The sequence below is a fragment of the Symphalangus syndactylus genome, chromosome 4 (assembly GCF_028878055.3).
Source record: "Symphalangus syndactylus isolate Jambi chromosome 4, NHGRI_mSymSyn1-v2.1_pri, whole genome shotgun sequence".
Classification (NCBI taxonomy): domain Eukaryota; kingdom Metazoa; phylum Chordata; class Mammalia; order Primates; family Hylobatidae; genus Symphalangus; species Symphalangus syndactylus.
The window spans coordinates 37889483-37913996 of NC_072426.2; the positions used below are offsets into that span (position 1 = coordinate 37889483).

At 40.4% G+C, this 24514-nt stretch overlaps 1 protein-coding gene and 1 pseudogene across 1 annotated transcript in view; one reads left to right on the forward strand and one right to left on the reverse strand.

The window, feature by feature from the left end:
• The window catches only part of JMJD1C (jumonji domain containing 1C), a 369469-nt gene that overhangs the window by 268634 nt on the left and 76321 nt on the right, over nt 1-24514 (reverse strand). The gene's annotated exons all lie outside the window — the stretch shown is intronic.
• Nucleotides 1627-4549, forward strand: LOC134736464 (PRELI domain-containing protein 1, mitochondrial-like; annotated as a pseudogene).

Here is a 24514-nt window from a genome sequence, read left to right on the forward strand (position 1 = left end):
GCACATCACATGACAAATAAAATCTTAGTCAAAACTGAAAAGGCTGGGCGCAGTGGCTTATGTCTGTAATCCCAGGACTTTGAGAGGCCAAGACAGGCAGATCGCTTGAGCCAGGAGTTCAAGACCAGGGTGGGCAACATGGTGAGATCCCATCTCTACAAAAAATAAAAAAAATTAGCCAGGCATGGTTGTGCGCACCTGTACCCCAGCTACTTGGGAGGCTAACATGGGAGGACTGCTTAGGCCCAGGAGAAGGTAGCAGTGAGCCAAGATTGCACCACTGCACTCCAGCCTGGGAAACAGAGCAACACTCTGTTTCAAAAAAAAAAAAAAAAACAAAAGTTGAAACAATAATTAAACATTTTATATGACCAAATACTCTGCAAATACATTCCCCTCAAAGGAAATATATTCTATGTGAGTGTTCTTGAATTTGAAGATATGCAAAGGCAAAGGACACAGCCCTACTGAATGTCAATGTTTACTATGTAAGTTAGGGAAAGCACACAGGCATAAGTTTAAAAACAAATTTTAAGACATTTTTGTAGGCATTATTTTTCTACATTGTTCTTCTGTATTTATTTTTCAGTAAGATTTAGGATGTGACACAATGCATTTAAGAATTTCTTGCCAGGCCTGGTGGCTCACAATTGTAATTCCAGCACTTTGGGAGGCCAAGGCAGAAGAATTGCTTGAGGCCAGAGATTTGAGACCAGCCTGGGCAATACAGCAACATCCACCCTCTCTCTACAAAAAATTTAAAAATTAGCCAGGTGTGGTGGTGCATACCAGTAGTCCTCGCTACTCAGAAGGCTGATACAGCAGGATCCTTGGGGCCCAGGAGCTCAAGGACGCAGTGAGCTATGAATATCACTGCACTTAAGCCTGGGCTACAGAGCAAAACCCTATCTATTAAAAAATAACTTCTTAAACGTAAGAGACTATATTATTACTACACAGTAAATATAAAAAGACAATGACACTTTGGAAGGCTGAGGCGGGTGGATCACGATGTCAGGAGTTTGAGACTAGCCTGACCAACATGGTGAAACCCCGTCTCTACTAAAAATACAAAAATTAGCCAGGGGTGGTAGTGCGCGTCTGTAATCTCAGCTACTCAGGAGGCTGAGGCAGGAGAATCGCTTGAACCTGGGAGGCAGAAGTTGCAGTGAGCCAAGATCGCGCCATTGCACTCCAGCCTGGGAGACTCCATCTCAAAAATAAAAAATAAAAAAAAATAAAAAATAAAAAGACAATGAAATCATCCCCAACACTTATCTTAGCCACAGGTTACTTAACTATCCTTACGAAAATCTCATTTCACAAGAAAGAAAATGAAATATATGAAGTTTTTTTTTCCTTTTCACCACTAATTTTAGAAGTCTTACTCTGAGTATCTATTGTAAGATAACATTTTCTCCAAAAGAGAAAAAGATAGAAAATTAGTAATGTACTTGGCTTCACCTCCATTACTGATTTAGCATAGTTAAAAATACACTTTATCATCAAGTATAAAACTAACCAATCAGATGTTTTAATATTCCCTTTGCTTCTATTACTTCCTTAAAAAGCACAGATTTAAAAATAACTTTAAGACATTCTCGTTAAAAATAAGTATCATGGTTTATAATGTGGTTTGTGTATGTAAGTAATGCCATCCACACTTGTAACAGCATTTGCTATACACAAGTCTTTTAAGATATATTAAGACAGCGGACAACTCATGGCGGTGGCGGCAGCAGCTGCTTGGGCACGGTGCAGTGGTGACTGAGCTACGAGCCTGGCGGCAGGTGTTCGCTGAGCTCCGGTCCCCACGTGTCTCCCAGAAGGTGGTGAACACTTGGTCCCAGGAACTCTGGAGTCCGCTCCAGCCGGGACGATGGTGAAGTATTTCCTGAGCCAGAGCATGCTCCAGAGTTCCTGGGACCAAGTGTTCACCGCCTTCTGGCATCAGTACCCAAATCCCTATAGCAAACATGTCTTGACGGAAGACACAGTACACCGGGAGATGACTGCTGACCAGCAACTGCTGTCCCGGCGACTCCTGACCAAGACCAACAGGATGCCCCACTGGGCCAAGCAACTGTTTCCTGCCAATGTTCTTCATTCAGTGTACATCCTGGAGGACTCTATTTGGACCCACAGAATCAGACCATGACCACCTTCACCTGGAACATCAACCATGCCCGGCTGATGGTGGTGGAGAAACGATGTGTTTACTGTATGAATTCTGACAACAGTGGCTGGACCGAAATCCGCAGAGAAGCCTGGCTCTCCTCTAGCTTATTTGGTGTCTCCAGAGGTGTCCAGGAATTTGGTCTTGCTCAGTTCAAAAGCAATGTGACCAAGACTATGAAGAGTTTTGAATGTATCTTGGCAAAGATGCAATGCGAGGCCCCTCTAAAACACTTGTTGACACAGCCAAGGAAGCCAAGGAGCAGGCAAAGGAGATGGCACTGGCAGCTACAGAGAAGGCAAGGACCTCACCAGCAAGGCGGCCACCTAGAAGCAGCAGCAGCAGCAGCAGCAGTTTGTGTGGCCAGCCCATTGCCACCACAGCATCCCAGTTAGTTTGGCTTAGCCCCCTCTGCCCCCTACATTGTACTTTATCATTAAAAATCAATTTCCAGCCCTAAAAGTACACACACACAAATATATATATATATTTATTAAGACAGCTGATCAATTACTTTACCAAACATCATAGATTTTATTTTATTTATTTTTTTTTTTGAGACAGAGTCTCGCTCTGTCGCCCGGGCTGGAGTGCAGTGGCGCAATCTCGGCTCACTGCAAGCTCCGCCTCCCGGGTTCACGCCATTCTCCTGCCTCAGCCTCCAAGTAGCTGGGACTACAGGCGCCCGCCACCGTGCCCGGCTAATTTTTTGTATTTTTTAGTAGAGACGGGGTTTCACCGTGGTCTCGATCTCCTGACCTCGTGATCCGCCCGCCTCGGCCTCCCAAAGTGCTGGGATTACAAGCGTGAGCCACCGCGCCCGGCAACATCATAGATTTTATGATGGAATTCATATGAGAGGAGGGGACTAAAAAACAAGCCACCTTAAAAATAGGAAAACATTTTTCTTTTCACAGTAAAGGAACTACATCAATTACTTTTTTTAAATAAAATTCTCCTTTGCAAATGTATATACGTAGTTTACATACTAAGAATATTCTTTGTAACTCTGATTTCAATTATGCAGTGCCAGTAAATAACATTTTTCTCTAACTTGCATTAATATTGACAAAAGATCAATTAACGAAATTTTACAAATTATTTCACAAAGATTACAAAAGACTCATTCATTATAAAACATTCACTACTTGAAATGTCAGAACGGTGTTCAACAGGTCAAAGAAATCAACTGTCTGATCCTTAAAATTCCTTTCTTGATGTAGTAGGAACTAAATATGCACAGAAGCAGGGCTTTGGAATAGATGAGAAACTTTTCAGTGACTATAAGCAGAAACATGTACTGGAACAAAACCATTCTTCAGTTCAAGTTACCGCTGATCATGATTACCTCACCAGTTAGACTAGGGAAACAAAACATAAAAGAAAACTAAGAACAATGAAAAAAAGAGAAGAAACAATAAGGGCAAGAAACTAAAACTCAAAAATGCTAATTGTTCAATGCCATGTATCTTTCCCTTATCCTTGACTTTTATCTAAGTACTTCTGAAATACCTGTACTATTATAATAATACTCTTATCTAAGTCTCAGAATCTAACAAGAAAAAAATACTCAGTCAAGGTAAGCCAGGTTATGTAGCTACACAAAGAACCATAAAATCTCTGTGGCTTAAAATAAAATTTACTTCTTCAGGCTGTCCATTCCTTACTGACAGGTCTTTCTTTTGGTGGGGGGGGCAGGGGCATGGAATTTCACTCTTGTTACCCAAGCTGGAGTGCAATGGCACGATCTCAGCTCACCGTAACCTCTGCCTCCCGGGTTCAAGCAATTCTCCTGCCTCAGCCTCCCGAGTATCTGGGATTACAGGCATGCACCACCATGCCTGGCTAATTTTGTATTTTTAGTAGAGACAGGGTTTCTTCATGTTGGTCAGGCTGGTCTCAAACTCCTGACCTCAGGTGATCCGCCCACCTCAGCCTCCCAAAGTGCTGGGATTACAGGCATGAGCTACTGAGTGCGGCCTGGCAGGTCTTTTTTAACTCAGAGGGAATAGCACCTCAAAATGTTGCCTCAGGATCCAAGGACGGAAGGAAAAAAAAAAGACAGCTTTGAAGATCTCATACTGGAACTTAAATACTGCAGCAATATTAGGATGCACAATTTTCTTTCATACATCTGTTTTTCTCACAACTCACTTATTGGCCAGAATTAGTCACAGCCCCTAACATGAAGGATAAGAACAAAAACTATTTGGTAAACAGCATTAATGATCAACACAGATGCATAAAACGAGTTGCTTTGATACAATGTTACATAGGCTTTCAGATTCAAGGGAAAATTTAAAGTAGCCTGCAAGGAAAATGTTGTGAGCAAAGGTTTTCTTATTCTAAAACATTTGCCAGTTGAGAAAGCAGCACCTTGGCATCTCAAACAAGTATGAATACTCAGCACAATCAAAATAAAAAACCAAAGGAAAAAGAATCATCACTATGCCTCTTATTATAGCACTATATTACTACAAATAAGAATGTTTATGATTTTAGTATCTCTAACTGAATGCTCCAACATTTAAATTCACCCACTCAATTTCCTCTCAAGAGACCATCCATATATATTCAACAAACCTATTCAGAGTTCTACTGTGAGCTACTTGCTATCCTAGTCATTGTAAACAGGGAAGTAAGCTCTTATCTAAGGACTAAAAACTCTATCCCATTTCTAAATCTCCAGATTCAGTATTAAGAATAAAAAAACATATTTATTTATGCACAACTATTTCTAAAGTCACTTTCTAAAAAAGTTGGTATGGTTCCAAGACAACTCAATGGGGGAAAGAAGAGTCTCTTAAATAGTACCGGGACAACTGGGTTTCCATATACAAAAAATAAAGTTAGGAAATTACTTCACACCATACACAAAACTAACTCAAAACAAATCAGAGACCAAAATGTAAGACCCAAAACTATCAAACTCTTAGAAGAAAACATGTAAGAATATCTTTGTGACACTTAGTTGGGCAATGGTTTCTTAGATGTGACACCAAAAGCACAAGTAACAAAAGAAAATATAAATTGGGCTTCATCAAAATCGAGAGTGAAAAGACAAGCTACAGAATACAAGAAAATATTTGCAAATCATTATCTGATAAGGAAGTTGTCTTAACAACATGCTACAACATGAATAAATCTTGAGAGCATTATATTAAGTGAAAGAAAGCTAGATGCAAAAGGGCAGAGATTATATGATTTCATTTATATGGAATGTTCACAACAGACATTTCCATAGAGACAGAGAGTAGATAAGCGGTTGCCAAAGGGCTGGAAGTGGCAGGAAGAGGAACACAAGTAACTGCTAATGGATAGTGGGTTTCTTTCGGGGGTATTCTAAAATTAGATAGTGGTCATGGTTGCACAACTCTGTGGTATACTACAAATCAATGAATTTTATAAAGTCCAATTTTATGCTATGTAAATTATATCTCAATAAAACTAACTAATTTATTTTAGAGACAAGAGCTCACTCACTGGAGAGCAGTGGCATGATCACAGGTCACTGCATCCTGGAATTCCTGGACTCATGAGATCCTCCCACCTCAGCTTCCCGAGTAGCTGGGACTACAAGGTGTTTAACACCATACCGGCTAATTTTTGTTTTGTTTTGTTTCGTTCGGTGAAGATGAACTCCTGGGTTAGTGCGATCCTCCCACCTCGCCTCCCAAAGCGTTAGGAGTACAGACGTGATCCACCGACCCTGGCAAAACTTTTTTTTTTAAAAAGTGACAATGGCTTAACACCTATATTAGATGACAATAAAACCAGTGCAGATGGTCATGAAAAGCAAACAAATTCAGGGATTATATACTTTATAACTAAGTATATCTACTGGTCTGTGAAAGTAGTAAATGACAGAGTATGAACAATAAAATACTATAACATATATTGACTTACAAACATTAATCACCTCTCCTGCCTTCAAAACATTTGGAGGGCAATCATCTCATTCAAAAAGACCAACTTAATTATTGAGGAAGTTAAGAGAATAAAAGCTAAGGGAAAAAATAAGATTAATGTACTGAAATATATAAGAATGACATATTGTAGTTTATGCTTTCAGAAGGGGCACAGTTATGGTAAATGAGGAGGACAACCTATGGGTATAACAGAAGGCCCCTAAAGTATGGTGGTTTCTGAGGTAGGGACTTCAAGTTGTAAATACAGTATCCATCTACTCCTGCTTTCTTACCAAAAGAACACTGATTTTGCTAGGGGCAATAATGGACTATCCTAAAATTTTTAAGGTTCTGGAAGACAGAGATGATAATATGACATAATTCAGGTAAGTAAGATGTAATATTTGAGATGACTTGGGGTGAGTTTTAGAAAGCTCCTTGACTAGGGGCAAATTAAGGTGATATTGTAACTCAGGGTCCCCAGGTTTTGGGGTATGCACTGTGAAAAAGTACTCACTTGTGGCCGGGCGCAGTGGTGCACGCCTGTAATCCCAGCACTCTGGGAGGCCGAGGCGGGCGGATCACGAGGTCCAAAGATGGAGACCATCCTGGCCAACGAGGTGAAACCCCACCTCTACTAAAAGTACAAAAATTAGCTGGGCATGGTGGTGCATGCCTGTAGTCCCAGCTAATCGGGAGGCTGAGGCGGGACAATCGCTTGAACTCAGGGGACAGGGGTTGCAGTGAGCCAAGATGGCGCCACTGCACTCCAGCCTGGCAACAGAGCGAGACTCCGTCTGAAAAGAAAAAGTAAAAGAAAACTCGCTTTTTTAACTGTTGCGCCTTGAGTTCTTGTTGTTTCAAGAAGTTCCAGAAAGAAGCTCAGCCCAGTGGTTGGGTCCAGAGATGCCTAAACTGGAGAAGAACTTTTGGCAAACTCTCCTCACTACCATACTAAAATCCCCACCCAGGAAGTAGCTTATGTGCCACTTTCTATACATCTGATGTATGTAAAAGCATGATAAATGTGCCTGCACTGCCTTTATTCCACCTCTAATACAATGACTCAGCTAACTAGCCTGGGTGTTCACCTTTGTTTGGGGAGGCACTGCCTTTGGGACTATCCCTAGTGTCCTCCTTACTCGGTGCAAGTAATAAAATCCCCCTGTTAAATCCTACTTGGTTGTGGTCACTGACTTGTCACCCACCAAGCAAATGAACACACCCATTGTGTGTGTAACAATATGAGCCTTCTTGCCCTTTTCTGCTTCCTCCTCCTTCCTGCCTGGAGCTGAACTAAGGAAGACAACAACAGTATCAGCTATATTGTAACTGACCATGAGGAAAAGACCAAGAGAACAACAGCCCAGTCTTCAACAACCCTGGCATCCTTAAATGATCACATCAACTCTGGAATGTCTACTTCTGGACTTAGAAGGAAAACCTTAACTATTTTGTTTAACCACTGTTAATTGGCATTGAGGAAAAAATACCATGGGTCAAAAACTTGAAAAGATCAGACACAAGTTCATAATAAAAACACGGAGACCTAGAACAGCCATAAGAAGCATACATTGCTGATGTTTATTTTACAGAACTGTCAGATTACACCTAAAAACAGAAATTCACAGACTGAATACCTAAGATGATGATCACAATGCTATGAACATTCCCTAATCTAACTTTCATGACAATTCTAAGACTAACTGAATGCTTTCCTTACATAGGAGATCTCAGTAAAGAAAAGGTGATGCTTTCATTAACTGTCCTGAGCTCTTCCCTTCACTGTCAACCTACCATAGGTTATAAACACAATAAAAATAATGTTTTCCTATATACATGGATCTCAAACAAGGGATTTATGTATTTTTTTTTTATTTTTTATTTTTTGAGATGGAGTTTTGCTCTTCTTGCCCAGGCTGGAGTGCAATGGCGCGATCTGGGCTCACCACAACCTCCGCCGCCCCCACCCCGGTTCAAGCGATTCTCCTGCCTCAGCCTCCCAAGTAGCTGGGATTACAGGCAAGCGCTACCATGCCCGGCTAATTTTGTATTTTCAGTAGAGATGGTGTTTCTTCATGTTGGTCAGGCTGGTCTCGAACTCCCAACCTCAGGTGATCCGCTCGCCTTGGCCTCCCAAAGTGCTGGGATTACAGGCTTGTGCCACCGCACCCAGCCTAAGGGATTTATTTATTTAGGTATCGAGAATTTAAAAAATAGCAGCAATGGCTTAACTGTAACATCAGGAATAACTAATAATTCAATTATGTCATTCACAAACCATGATGATAATATTCGTATCTCCTCAATGACAAATTTCAAACTCAAACTCTGCTGGGCAAGAAACAATGTACTCTTTTTTTTTTTTTTTTTGAGACAGGGTCTCGCTTTGATGCTCAGGCTGGAGTGCAAGGGTGAGATCATGGCTCACTGCAGTTTCGACCTCTGGCACTCAAGTGATCCTTCCACCTCAGCCTCCCGAGTAGCTGATACTACACACGTGTACCACCACATGCAGTTAATTATTTTTTGTACAGATGGGGTCCCACTATGTTACCCAGGCTGGTCTTGAACTCTTGGCCTCAAGCAATCCTCCCACCTCAGTCTCCCAAAGTGCTGGGATTACGGGTGTGAGTCACTGTACCTGACCCATATGACATAAATTGAGTTCTCAAAAAAAAGGGAAAATTAAGGTAACAATTTAGAGAGGGTATGCTGTGACTAAACTAGGAGTCTTTTCAGTTCCAGCTAAATGCTGAAATGCAAACAAAATATCACAGTATAAACGTATCAAGAGAAATCCCAAATCCAGTTTTTATGTTTAATGTCCTGAAATTTAAATTGTCATATAAACCAACAAAACACTTCTACAAGCCAGTATTTTGCAGCTTTGGGGCCAGCATCTATCGGGTACCCACCACGTACTTTTTATTTAAATTTTAATAACAGGCCGGGCGCGGTGGCTCACGCTTGTAATCCCAGCACTTTGGGAGGCCGAGGCAGGCGGATCACGAGGTCAGGAGATCGAGACCACAGTGAAACCCCGTCTCTACTAAAAATACAAAAAATTAGCCGGGCGTGGTGGCGGGCGCCTGTAGTCCCAGCTACTCGGAGAGGCTGAGGCAGGAGAATGGCGTGAACCCGGGAGGCGGAGCTTGCAGTGAGCCGAGATTGCGCCATTGCACTCCAGCCTGGGCGATAGAGCGAGACTCCGTCTCAAAAAAAAAAAAAAAAAAATTTTTAATAACAAAAAGCTAAAATTTAATAAGCAGACTTCTGTTTTCAGTGAGATGAATTAGCAGAGTTGGCATTTATGTTTCTGCCTGAAACAACAAAAAACCTGGAAAAATAGATGAAACAATTAAGATGCAACATATGTTAACAAAGGGCAATGGTCTGGGTTATGGGAAACAAATTATGTAAGCTTTCTGATCACACCAGTTTGACTGAAGAGTTTCCAAACTATCCTGCAAAGAAGGGGGAAATCACATGGGATTCAGGAGCCTTTGTAAGTCAAGGAGATAAGGCTATAAAGAAGTCCAGGGAGGCTAAGACTCTGGAGTTCTCAGGATAGGATACCAGAGAGGAATAAGCTACCAAGAAAGGAAGATTTCCAGAGGAGGTTCTCTCTAAGCAATGAGATAAAGATTGACTAACCTGGGCCAAGCACGGTGGCTCACGCAGTAAACCCTAGCACTTTGGGAGGCCAAGGCGGGAAGGATCACTTGAGCCCAGGAGTTCAAGATCAGCCTGGGCAACAAAGGCAGAGCGCATCTAATAAGGAAAAAAAAAAAAAAAAGATTGACCAAGCCTATGTGCTTTTAAGAAGCTACACAAAGGTGGATGAAACAAACTGAAAGGATCAGAGAGTGAAATTCTCTAAGTTCACCTGAGTTTGGAATAGTTCCTGTTCCCAAAAGTTGGAGCAATTAACTTCATAATTTACAGGGCACTGAAAAAACTCACAAGGATTTGTAATGGACAAAAAAATTGCCCTAGACTAAAATCTGCTCTAAAATGCCCTCCTCACAACACTTCCTCATACCAACAGCATATCTTTAGAAGACCAATTAAAATCTCACATTGTCTGTGAAATAGCCTACACAGAAATGTTGTCTCTATTGAACAATGCACTCAAGTATTTGCATGTGGAATAAATCATTTCCTGACCTGTAATCTTCTCATATAAATTACTTTTTATCATTCAGCTGAGGTTATAACTTGCACTCCTTTACTACAGCAGTGCCTTACAGATCAATTTGCTGTTTTCTGTATACATGCCAGTCCAGTATATAACACACTGCTATTTTAGTGAGGTTCACTTTCATTCCACAAACAAAATCTCCTGCTTGAACAATTTCTAGCTTTGGCTTATTTTTTCCAGAAAAGAAACACTTGTACTTTTTTTTTTTTTTTTTGAGACGGAGTCTTTCTCTGTCCCCCAGGCTGGAGTGCAGTGGCGCGATCTCGGCTTACCGCAACCTCCACCTCCTGGGTTCACGCCATTCTCCTGCCTCAGCCTCCCGAGTAGCTGGGACCACAGGCGCCCGCCAACACGCCCGGCTAATTTTTTTGTATTTTTTAGTAGAGACGGGGTTTCACCGTGTTAGCCAGGATGGTCTCGATCTCCTGACCTCGTGATCCACCCGCCTCGGCCTCCCAAAGTGCTGGGATTACAGGCTTGAGCCACCGCGCCCGGCCACACTTGTACTTTTAACACGCTGAATAACTGCAAAGTGGGAGGGAATAACTGAATAAATCAAATAAGTAGAAGAGAGACAAAATTAATACTTAATTTGGAAAGATTATAGTAAACACAGATTATAACAACAAATAGTCCAAGAAATGGAAAATGAAAAGCTTGGAAAAGAAATTTCTAATTTCTGAGGATTAATATGTATTTCTAAGTTTTAGAATATTCTACTGGCTCACAGTGTCCCACATGGTGACTCCTGAATTCCAGTTGAAAATGACTTACGAGTGTGGCAATGCTGGGCACAGTGGCTCACACCTGTAATCCCAGCACTTTGGGAGGCTGAGGAGTGTGGATTGGCTGAGGTCAGGAGTTCGACACCAATCGGCCAACATGGTAAAACACCATCTTTACTAAAAATACAAAAATTAGTTGGCGTGGTGGCATGCGCCTATAATCCCAGCTACTCAGGAGGCTGAGATATGAGAACTGCTTGAACCCAGGAGGCAGAAGTTGCAGTGAGCCAAGATCGCACCACCGCACTCCAACCTGGAAAACAGAGTAAGACTCTGTCTCAAACAAACAAACAAACAAACTAAAAAAGAGTGTGGCAAAATACTTGAGTACTCTCCCTAAATAAATACCCAATATGGTGGAAAGGTTAGATTCTATATTCAAAGGCAAAACCCTGAGATATTTTTACCTCATAGTTTTATATTCTATCAACAACAGTGCATTGGAAGGCATTAATATCTATGAAAGAGAAAAAAGAAGCGACTTCAATATGCAATATGTAATCACAGGCCTTGAGAGATTATATGAGGAGGGACAAGGTGTTAGAGAGTATTAAAAATGCATATTTAAGGAGTAGCCGAATTCAACACAAGTTTCTGTTCTTTTTCACAACTGCAAATTTCTGTAAGCTAACATTAAAAATTCAGTTGAATACAAGAGGAATAACAATTCTTCAATTACCTTATGTTAACGTAACAGTTTCAAAGGTGCCACAGTGAAGTAAACAATGACTCCAGCTCTTAAATTCCCCAAGTTAAAATCACTCTTAAAATCTCCTTTGGGCCGGGCGCGGTGGCTCACGCTTGTAATCCCAGCACTTTGGGAGGCCGAGGCGGGCTGATCCCGAGGTCAGGAGATCGAGACCACGGTGAAACCCCGTCTCTACTAAAAATACAAAAAATTAGCCGGGCGCAGTGGCAGGCGCCTGTAGTCCCAGCTACTCGGACAGGCTGAGGCAGGAGAATGGCATGAACCCCAGAGGCGGAGCTTGCAGTGAGCCAAGATCGCGCCACTGCACTCCAGCCTGGGTGATAGAGCAAGACTCCGTCTCAAAAAAAAAAAAAAAAAAAATCTCCTTTGAAGCTACTTACTAGCTCTCTTGTATGGTGGTGTGGCTGTTTCCTCTACCATGATTTCAGACTTCTATCCTCTCATCTCTAAAAATCAGTACCTTGAAATCTGAACAGCAGATTATACTAACCTACTACCATCAACCAGTTATCCACCACACTCATGCTTACCCTAAGATGTTATTCATCATGCCATTCAATATTATTTCTGTCCTAGTTTCTGTCCAGTAATCATTTCTGGTGATTTCAGTATCCACAGTGATGACTGTTTTAATTGTTCCATTTCTCACTTCTTTGATTTCCTCTTCTTTAATGATTTTGTCCTCAACCTTATCTCAACCACTGACTTACCATGGCATACTCTAGACCAGAGGATCTTTAACTTTACTCGGGCAATATAAACCTATGGACTATCCTTTCAGACAAGAAATCCTATCTTAGACCCTCATCATGGCCCCAAACAGCAATCCCTCAAAAATCTCGATTTCAAGCACCTTTCTCTCTCTCACGCCACTACCTCCTATTTTTCCTTTTCACATTCAAGTTCCCCTGGACCTAAGATTCACTGATCTCAACACTGTTTCATTGTTATTCATCTCTCATTTTCTCTTTTTTGCTTACCAAATGTAAAATCCTAGGTCTATCATTAGAATAATTCATTTGCCCATTTCTGAATGCATCTTAGTTTTCCAGCCAAACCCCAATCATCATTAAATCCAACTCTCCGCCTACTTTGTTTCTGTATCTAATCAATCAGCTGAACATAGCTGGAGATGAATGACTGTAGGGAAATGAATGATGAATTCATCAAAGATTAACGATGTCAGTTAAAAAATCATGACCAATGTCAAGTCAGTCTTTGCTGTACATAATTTCCTTATTTCATTCAATCTTTACTCCCCTAGATGACTATTTCATAACTTCTCTTCTCAAATCCTATCAGCTGCTATTTCACTAAAAAGCAGAAGCAATCAGATTTCCACAAGCTCTTACCTCTCTCTCACTACCTAGCTACCTACAGCTATTCTCAAATACAGTATCTCTTCCTTCTCTTCTGTTACTAGGGAGTAAGTTTATGGTACTATCTAAGGCCAATTCTGCTACTACTTAAAGACAGGGTTCTAGTAATTCCTCCTTAGTTGCATCATCAACTTAATCCTATCTCTGAATTGTTTTCATCAACATACAAACATGGTATATTGTCTTCCATTTTACAAAATCTTATCTTCTTCCTAAAGCTCTGCTCCATTTCTCTTTTTCCCAAATGCCTTGTCTATAATCTCTGTCTCCAATCTACTACACCTCCAGTTCTCCAGTAAACTCACTTTATCAGGCTTTTGTTCCCACTATTACACTGAAACTGCTTATCAAGGTTACCAACGACTCATTAGCTAAAACTGAATTGTAGATTATCAGCCTTTATCTTACTTCACCAAGCAGCATTTGACAAAACCAGTAATCCCTCCTCTTCGAAACACTTATTCCACCAAGCTTTCTGAACATCACTTCTGGATTTCATACCTCCCTGTCCCTTCTTTCTTTGAAAACTGCTCCAGGGTTTAACACTTAAGTATGTTCTATATTCACTCTCTACATCAACTCATTCAGTCTGATAGCTTTAAATGCCATTTATATACTGACTACTCCCAGATTCTCCAGCCTAGACCTCTCCCTTTAACTAACAAACATGATACTTTAAGTAACTGCCTGTCTAAATAAGCATCTCAAATCTAACATATCTAAAAGATAGATTCCTAATCCCCAGTATTATTACCACTATCACCACCACTCTCCAAAATGTCTGCTCCTCCAGTCAATTCTCATCTGAAAAAAAATGGTAACTCTATGTTTTGCAAGAGCCAAAACCTTAGAACCCATTTTTAACCCTGTCTCTCACATCAGATGCAATTCAGCAACCCACTCTTATCAATTCTGTGTTGGAAATAAATATGAATCTGAGCATTTTTCATCACCTCTACCATTGCTATCACCATGATCTAATGCTACCACAGAATCGTTACAATTGCCTCCTAACTGCTCTCCCTGCTTCTGCCTCACCCCACACCCCAAGAGTCTACTATCAACAAAGAAAGTAGAGGGATCCTTTTAAAACCACCTCATTCATGCCTTCCCATCTCATCCAGAATGAAAGCTTAATCCTTACAATGGTCTATAAGGTCCTTCACAAACTATCCCCTGCCATCCTGTTCCCCTTCTGATCTTTTCCTTCTCCCTCCCACTTTTCACTCCTCTCTGACCATACCACATTCACTGCTCCCCAAATATGCTGGGCTCATTCCCAATCTCAAGGGCTGTGTACTTGCTCTTCCTTAGGCCTGGTACTTACTCCAGACATCTACGTGACTAGCTTCCTTGTTTCCCTCAGGTCTTCACTCAAAAGTCACCTACACGGAGAGGCATTCTCTGGCTCCCTTATCTAAAATGTCACCTCCATCCCCTCAACATTCATGCTTTCATTTTCTTTCCTGGCACTTATCTCTATCTTACATACCATTCATCATACTCATTTATCTTCTTATCTTTTGTCTCTCCTTCCATAAATTGATTTCCATAAGGGCAGCAATTTGATCCACTTTGTTACTACTTTATTCCCAGTGCCTGATATGTACAAGGCACGCAATAAGTATTTGCTGAATGGATTTTAAATCAAGGATTGCACCCTCATACTTCAATCTTTAACTGCTATCCAACACCTGTCAAAGACTAAATAACACTGATATTTGAAGATGCTTGTGTGAAAACGGTCTTCAAATACCACAGGATAAAGTATTAATGCCCATTAGTACACACTCAAAATTCTATCATTTTATAAAGCTGTATTTTTAGACCTAGTAGCTTTCTCCTCTGTAGAAACAACAGTAAGTTATTGTGTAATGTTCTGTTCCTGGCTTTCACTGAGAATTATTTTTTAAAAGCCATATGAAGAACCTCCACACAAACCACAAAACTATTATAAGCATCACTATTATTACAACATTTAATACTACTTTAAGAAAAATGCGTTCTTTTTAAACTCAGAGCCAGGAAAAACAATCTCTTAAAAATTTATTTATTTCATTATTTACCAAATATATCCCTGACTCTCACCAACTCCACACAGGTAACAAATTTCAGAATTAAACACGTATCATTTGTTCATACATTTAAGTTGAGGAGGATATTTCTATTGAATCACCTCAGTTTACATGGATGTTTTGTAAGGCCTTATTTCTATTTTACCAATCTTATTCATAGTTATCCTTAACAAAAGTCACCTCAAATTATTTTATTTAGGTAAATAACTGACAGACTGTATAATTCTCTAATACTGTCATACATAAAAACAACATGTAGATCACAAAAAAGTCACTTACATGTCATGAAATCACTTCACTGACATATATACTGCAGTCTTTCTAGTCTATAATCTATTTTTTTAAGTGATTTGACATAAAGTTAACTAGGAACTTATTTCTCTATCAGCTACAAGGATGACGATACCTACCAATAAGAGAAAAGTACGTATGCAGCAAGGGAATGAGATACAATGATGCTTAAGGTGACAGTGACATATGAAAGCAACCTTAATCTACAGACAGTGTAAAGACACTGAGAAACGGCCGGGCGCGGTGGCTCACGCTTGTAATCCCAGCACTTTGGGAGGCTGAGGCGGGCGGATCACGAGGTCAGGAGATCGAGACCACGGTGAAACCCCGTCTCTACTAAAAAAATACAAAAAATTAGCCGGGCGTGGTGGCGGGCGCCTGTAGTCCCAGCTACTTGGAGAGGCTGAGGCAGGAGAATGGCGTGAACCCAGGAGGCGGAGCTTGCAGTGAGCCGAGATCGCGCCACTGCACTCCAGCCTGGGTGACAGAGCGAGACTCCGTCTCAAAAAAAAAAAAAAAAAAAAAAAAAAAAAAAAAAAGACACTGAGAAACGTAGGCACATTACAGAAAACTAACCAGGATTACTGATAGATATTTTTTCAGTATCTATTGCCCACTTTGGGAGGCCAAGGTGGGTGGATCACCTGTCAAGAGTTTGAGATCAGCCTGACCAACACAGTGAAACCCCATCTCTCCTAAAAATACAAAAATTAGCTGAGCATGGCGGCAGGCGCCTGTAATCCCAGCTACTTGGGAGGCTGAGGCAGGAGAATCGCTCGAACCTGGGAGATGGAGGTTGCAGTGAGCCGAGATCGCACCACTGCACTCCAGCCTGGGTGACAAGAGCAACACTCTGTCCCAGAAGAAAAAAAAAAAAAAATTATATATATATATATATATATAGAGAGAGAGAGAGAGAGAGAGAGAGCGCAAGCGTGTGAGCGCACGAGGGAGAGCCAATTAAGGAAGTATTACTCAAATCAATAAGAAAATTCTGCAATTTCAATAAACATCCAAGCATTCACATCTGCCTCTGTAATACCTCAAATGATTCTAATTACATTGTTTTTCCTTCAGAAGTTTCCAATCAACAAAATTCAAACACATTCTCTGAGCATCCACCAAATAATGGTAGCCTTTACAAAAAGTTTCTATGATCTACCTGTTAGAACCCCAGGAGACAACCGAGTCTCAGAAGGAAGAGAACCACCAGATTGTTGCTGGATATTTTAATTCAAAATATCTTCCTTGAAGACTGAGCCTTGAGGTTACTGACCTTTATTACTGTACTGTCTACTGAAGTCTCCCTAACACTAAGTGTGCACAACCAGGTTTAGTAAAAGAAACATAAAAAGGCACTGCGGTAACTGCTTCATACAATTTCACTCAATTCATATAACAACCCTTTTAGGTAAAATAGTACCTATCTTATAGATCAAAAAAGCCATGGTTCAGGGAGGTTAAATCATACAAGCAATAGTTATGAAGACAACCTACTATGAAGTCACTAACACAAACAAGTAGGAGGAAAAGTGCTTGAGGTCAGGGAAAACTTCCTGGAAGAACTGTGCTTTAAAAGGACAGTAGGAACGGACAAATAGAAAAAGGTCGTGTGTAAAACAGTACTGTATATACAAAAGAACTAAAAGCTCTCTTTAATCCACTGATTTAGAAGACTCCCCCTTTTTTATACTGTTTAGACTGAATCTTGACAGTCACTTAATTCTGTAACTCCTAAAGGTGTCCTTGGATTCTATTACCGGGACCCAGTATAACACAAAAGAAAGTGGACTCTGGACTCACAGGACTTGGGTTCAAATACTAGTTATCAGTTATAATATGCAAGAGCTGGAGAAATTCTTACAGCCTCTTTATTCCTCAGTTTCCAGATCTATAAAATGGAAATAACAGTAGTAATGAACATATAAAGTTTCCATGGGGACGAAGTAAGTTAATACATACAAAGTGCTTAAGATTAAGACAATACGTAGCACACAGGAAGTACTGTATTAATGGGAACTAATACCAGTCATTCCTCCCTTCCTCTTGCATTAGATCGTAAGTCCTCAAAATTATCTCATTTTGAATTCCTCAACTTGACTTAACGCCCTCTTCTCAGTTTTCCTTTTCCAAGCATCACCCAATTTTCAGCAAAATCACATCATAATCAGCTGCTGACTTAAAGGGTCAACTCCAACATATGGTGGGAGTGAAAGAAACCCTGACTTTGATCCCTTTGTACTGCCACACTCAACTCTCTTCCTTTGTTTTTATTCTCATTATTCAATCACTTTCAGTTCTCTTGCCTGTTATTCTACAGCTATTATAATCACCTTAATAAATACCTTTGTATTCTGCTTCTTTCAATCCTCTTCTCAATGTTAACAGCGTTAGGTGTTTTTGAAGCATGGGAGACCCAAGTGAGTAACATCTACTAGACATTTAAATATTCAAGAATATTTATATAGTACCTGTTATTTGTTAAGCACTGTTGTGTGGACTACACATCTAAGGTGTTAAATGTACATACTGATGACTGGTTGAGGTAACTGATGAGATCTTCAGCAAGAAAATTAGACCTGGTAAAATGATGTACAGACAAGCAACCAAAAATACTGTCCAAAGATTCAGAAGATTGATCTAATCAAGAGTTGAGTTTTGCCATTACAGGGTAAAGAGTATAGTGAACAAGCCCAGAGTAGGATGTCCTAGATTGCCAGGGAGAAAAAATGCCAACAATTTTTAAACCTGGGTATGTATCAATTTGAAATCAGTTACTCTTAATAAATCTAGGATACCAGAGAACTTACAATGCAGTTTAAAGTATATTACACGCACACACAAAATATATTAAGACAATGTTGAATATATATGAAGAAGGTATGTGTATTCATATTTGTTTTAGATTCGACTCCAAAGAGCGATTAAACGTAAAAACTTCTAAAAAGAAGAGACTTAGGTCATTATATCATCTGTAACTTCTAGTAATGCAGCAGAATATTATCTATTTAATATGCATAAAATAAATGCATTCTAATTCAAAATGTAACCAACCAGAAAAATGAAGAGAAAGTTTTCAAGATGGCATAAAAATGTGGCAAGTGTTTCTATTTCCATGCCATACATTTCTTGCCTCCAAGCAAATATTCACATTATTCTCTCTGGAATGCAGTCTGTTCATCAAACACAACTCTTACCCATCCTTTATATAATCCAGCTTCTCCATTAAGCCTTCCTGTCATAGAAAGTATAACAATGCCACAGTTTCATAATGTTCCTTCTCTTAATATCTACAGCACTTATTACCACATAATCCAATCCTTAATTATTGAGGTTTTTTTTCCTCCTAACACCAAATACGTGATGTCTTTTCCAATACCACTTCTCCGACTCTCTGATATCAACTAGGTGCCCTACAATTCAATTCTGACACTAACTACCCAGAGTTAGCATCAGATTCCACAGATTTAAGGCTCACAAGACTGCCATTACTTCATACACCAGTCACAAGCATGGGGTTCCCCAATCCTCTGACTGATCAACTGACCAGCAGTAACTGGGGGCTCCCAGGACCCCTCCTCTGGTTAGGTAATTTGGGGCAATAACTCACAGAACTCAGGAAAGCATTTTCTTACTAGATTATTATTATAAAGGATACAACCCAAGAACCACCAAATAGAAGAAATGCATGGGGTGAGGTAGGAAGTAAGGGAGCTTCCAGCTTCCATACCCTCTCTCAGGGTGTCACCCTCTCAGCTCTCCAAATCCCATCATTTACAGGGTTTTGTGTTTGTTTGTTTTGCTTTTTCTTCTTCTGACACAGGGTCTCACTCTGTCACCCACGCTGGGGTGCAGTGGCAGCATGTTGGCTCACTGCAACCTCTTCTTCCTGGGTCAAGCGATTCTCCAGCCTCAGCCTCCTGAGTAGCTGGGACTACAGGCGTGAGCCACCGCACCCCGCTAATTTTTGTATTGGTTGTAGAAACAGGGTTTTGCCATGTCGCCCAGGCTGGTCTCAAACTCCTGAGCTCAAAGGCACCCACCCATCTTGGCCTCCCAAAGTGCTGGGATTACAGGCGTGAGCCACTGCTCCCAGCTTTTTGACAGGTTTTTATAGAGGTCTGGTTACATATGCAAACCTTTTATAGAGGTTTGGTTACATATGCCACTGGTAATTTACTCTATCTCCAGTCACTCCCCACTCCCCAGAGGTTAGGGCATGGAGATAAGAGTGTTTCAAGCTTCTAATCAAGGTCTGGTCTTTCTGGTGACCACACCATATCCTCAAGTTATCTAGAAGTCCACCAAGGCTTGCCTCATAGAACAAATGACACTTCTATCACCCCTATCACTCAGGAAAGTCCAAGGGTATCAGAAGCTCTGTGCCAGGAACTGGGAACAAATAACATGTTTGTAAATATACCACAACTGTATACAGTAGTATGAATCAACTGCTGAATATTCATCACCTCTCTCCACTAGAAGTAGAAATTTGTTGAAAATGGGTTTACCTCTTAAATGCCTACAACACTGACCACATACATAATCAATACTTGGTATTTATACATTCAAAACATTTACTGAGAGTCAATCCATAACAGTAAGTGACTGGGGAGTTCTCTGATTTCATATATGCATATTACAGAGTTTTATTTTATTGGCTTTACTAGGATTTTTTCAAAATAAAAGTGATGCATCTCAAAGAATTAAAGATAAATTTCAAAAAATTCTAGGACATTTCTATTTATTTATTTATTTTGAGATAGAGTCTCACTCTGTCACCTAGGTTGGAGTGCAGTGGCACAATGTCGACTCACTGCAACCTCCACCTCCCGGGTTCATGAGATTCTCCTGCCTCAGCCTCCCGAGTAGCTAGGACTACAGGCGAAAGCCACCACACCCATCTAATTTGTGTATTTTTAGTACAGACCAGGTTTCACCATGTTGGCCAGGCTGGTCCTGAACTCCTGACCTCAAGTGATCCACCCGCCTCGGCCTCCCAAAGTGCTGGGATTACAGGCGTGAGCCACCGTACCTGGTGGACACTTGTATTTAATTAATTAAACAATTACTGAATACCTACTATCTTTTTTTTTTTTTTTTTTTTGAGACAGAGTTTCACTCTTGTTGCCCAGGCTGGAGTGCAATAGCACGATCTCAGCTCACTGCAACCTCCACCTCCTGAGTTCAAGTGATTCTCCTGCCTCAGCCTCCTGAGAACCTGGGATTACAGGTGCCCACCACCACGCCCAGCTAATTTTTTGTGAATACCTACTATCTACTAAACAATGTTCTCAATGCTGGGAATACAGTTTATCAAAGCTGACAAAAGTCCATTTAATGGAGCAATTTAATTCTAATGCAGAAAAAGAAGTACAATGTTTAGTATGACAGAAATAAGTGACAAGCGCCAGATGCAGTGGCTCCCACCTGTAATCCCATCACTCTGGGAAGCTGAGGTGAAAGGATCACTTGAGGCCAGGAGTTCAAGACCAGCCTGGGCAACATAGTGACACCCAGTATCTACAAAAAAACAATTAAAAAAAAATTAGCTGGTTGTGGTGGTACACATCTGTAGTCCCAGCTACTTGGGAGGATCACTTGAGCCCAGGAATTTGAGACTGCAGTAAGCTATGATCACGCCATTGTACTCTAACCTGGGTGAGAGAACAGGAACCAGTCTTTAAATGATTTTTATTTTAAAAAAGAAATAAGAGACAAAGCAAGTAGAGTGATATTTGGTGATATATGATAGAAAACGTTGACGGAGGAGGGAAGAGGTCAATTTTAGATAAGGTAGTCTTCAAAGAAGACCAAAACAAGCAAGCATGTTAACATTTGAACATACTTACCTGAAAGAAGTGATGGAGTCATGTGGATATCTTTGGGGAAAAAATTCTAGACAGAGAAATAAGTGCAAAGGCCATAAGGGGAGACCAGACCTGGCATGTTCAAGGAACAGCAAAAAGGCCAAGTAAGAGGGTAACAGAAGATAATGTCAATGTGGAATGACTGGAAAGCAGAATATCATGTAGAGTCTCTCTGCCCATTATAAGGCCTTCATCTTTTATTCTTAATCGGTTTAGAAGCCTTTGGAGGCATCTGACCATAAAAGTAACATAATCTGATTGTTTCCTATAGGTACTATAGACTTTTATGGGTAAGAACTAGTTAGGAGGCAGTTAGATATCTAGTTACAAGTAACTAGTTAAGTGACTACTAGAAATAGACTCAAAAGACTCTTAAGAGGAAAATCTAGGCAAAAGATAATGGAAGTTGGAACTAGTATAATGGTAATAGAAAAGATGACATGTGCTGGGATCTGAATTTTTTTTTTTTTTTCAGACAGCGTCTCACTCTGGTTACCTAGGCTGGAGTGCAATGGTGTGATCTGGGCTCACTGCAGCCTCAACCTCCCAGGCTCAGGTGATTCTCCCACCTCAGCCTCCCAAGTAGCTGGGTCTACAGGCGCATGCTACCACGCCTAGCTAATTTTTTGTATTTTTAGTAGAGACAGAGTTTTGCCATGTTGCCCGGGCTGGTCTTGAACTCCTGGACTCAAGCAATCTACCTGCCTTGGCCTCCCTGAGTGCTGAGATTACAGGTGTGAGCCACCGCGCCCTGCCTGGGATCTGAATATATTTTATAGATAGAACCAACAAGACTTTCCTGACAGTTTGGATATGGGATGTGAGAGCAAGGAGTCCAGGATGACTGCAAGGGACCTAAACTAGAAGGATGGAGTTGCTATTTACTGGATAATGAAGACTCAAAGCAGAACAGGTTAGTATCAGGAACTCAGCTGCAGACATATTAAGTCAGAGATGCCTATTAGACATCCAAATAGAGACAATGAATAGGCTGTTTCAATAAGAGTCTGAGATTTAGGGGAGAGATCCAAACAAGGACATAGATATAGAAGTCTCCAGCATATAGATGGTATTTATTAAAGGTTATACAAATAGATGTGACCAAGAACAAGAGCGTAGCTAGAAAAGACGTCCAAGAAATTAGCCCCTAAAGGATTGTAGAATATGAGGAAAACCTTCCAAGGAGAGGCAAGAAAGACAGATACGAGAAAAATCAAATGAGCATAATGTCCTAGGATGCAAAATAAACAAAGTACTTGAAGGAAAAGAAGGTGATTAACCATATTAAATGCTGCTGATAGGCCCAGTAAAATGAAGACTGGGAAATGTTTGATTCTAAAAAGCAGAGGTAATTTGCAACCTTGATCACTGCAGTTTCCTTGGAGTAATGGGGGCAGAAGCCTTTCTAGAGCAGGTTCAAGTCATAATAGGAGTCAAGAAACTGGGGACAATCTGTATAATACCAAGCACTTTACAGGCCAAAGGAGCCAAAGATAGAGACTATTTTCCTTACAAACTAGAGATTCCAGTTTCTCTTGAATCACCAGGAATTTCCTATCTTTGTGGCATACTCTGCTATTATATTTATGTTTCAGGTTATTTGTGAGGGATAGGTAGAACTCTAAGGACAAAATATCTGTAACCATTTTATAACCAGAAAAAAACGACAAAACAGCATTTAAATAAAAACTCATCTTCTCAAGAGACTCTTAACAAGAAGAAGGAACAGTAAGTGTTAACAGTCACATTTTTATCAAGCAAGTTTCTCAAGCCTGAACTCATACACAGCCTCCCATAGAGCGTAGCACATCACAAAAGCACTCAAAGGTTTATAGCTTCCCTGACCTCAATTCAGTTCTTCTCCATGTTCCCACATTATTTCTACAAAGCTTCTCAGACACCTCCTCTTTATCAACAGAGTAAAAAGCAGGCTACAGTATCTGGAAAACTCTGGAACAGAGGAAGAAAACAACTGTAATATTAAAAGGTACAAAATGTTAATGCATTTAGATTCCCCTTCATTTTTATTTTTGTCTGTAATAAACTTCAACATATTCTAGACCTCTTTCATTTCCCAATGAACAATTAAGTGACCAGTCAAAATTTCACTAAGCTTATATATTTTCCTTCACATCTGCTGGGTACTCTAACATGAATCATAATATTCCAAATTACTTAGAAGGACAGAAGTAATAAAGGTAACAGTTTATAACCTGAAGTGATCAAATCTTATTTTCTACGGTTTTGTGGCATCAATATCACAACTAAAAGGAATCAGCAGTATAAGTGCACTGTCCATCTAGTTGCAGTATGTCAACCATAGAGGAAGGCAGAAGGTGAACCCCATCTCTACTAAATATACAAAAATCAGCTGGGTATGGTGGCACACACCTGTAATCCCAGCTACTTTGGAGGCTGAGGCAGGAGAATCGCTTGAACCCAGGAGGCGAAGGTTGCAGTGAGCTGAGACCACGTCACTGCACTCCAGCCTGGGTGATGGAGCAAGACTCTGTCTCCAAAAATAAAAATAAAAAGCGAGAAAGAAAAAATTTCCTTGAAACAAAGTCTAATAAAGTATTGTGAAAACCTAGGTTATTGCTTTTCTGTCCTATGTAAAAATAAAAAAGACACAATAGACAATAAATACCTAAAGCACCTATCCTCTTTTCATCCTTTGTGCATTACTGAATTTAGTAAAACTAAACATTTTCCCAATACATTTTATTTTTATTTTATTTGAGATGGAGTCTTGCTCTGTCACCTAGGCTGAAGTGCAGCGGTACAATCTTCCCTCACTGCAACCTCCACCTCCCGGGTTCATGGGATTCTCCTGCCTCAGCCTCTCAAGTAGCTGGGATTACAGATGCATGCCACCATGCCCAGCTAATTTTTGTATTTTTAGTAGAGGTGAGGTTTCATCATGTTGGCCAGGCTGGTCTCGAACTCCTGACCTCAAGTGATCCACCTGCCTCGGCCTTCCAAAGTGCTGGAATTACAGGTGTGAGCCTCCACATCTGGCCCCAATACATTTTAAAATATCACAAGTACCTCAGCCAAGAATTCAGAGTATAACCATTTGTTGTTTGAAGTGGATACACTCTGATCTGTTATTTCCTC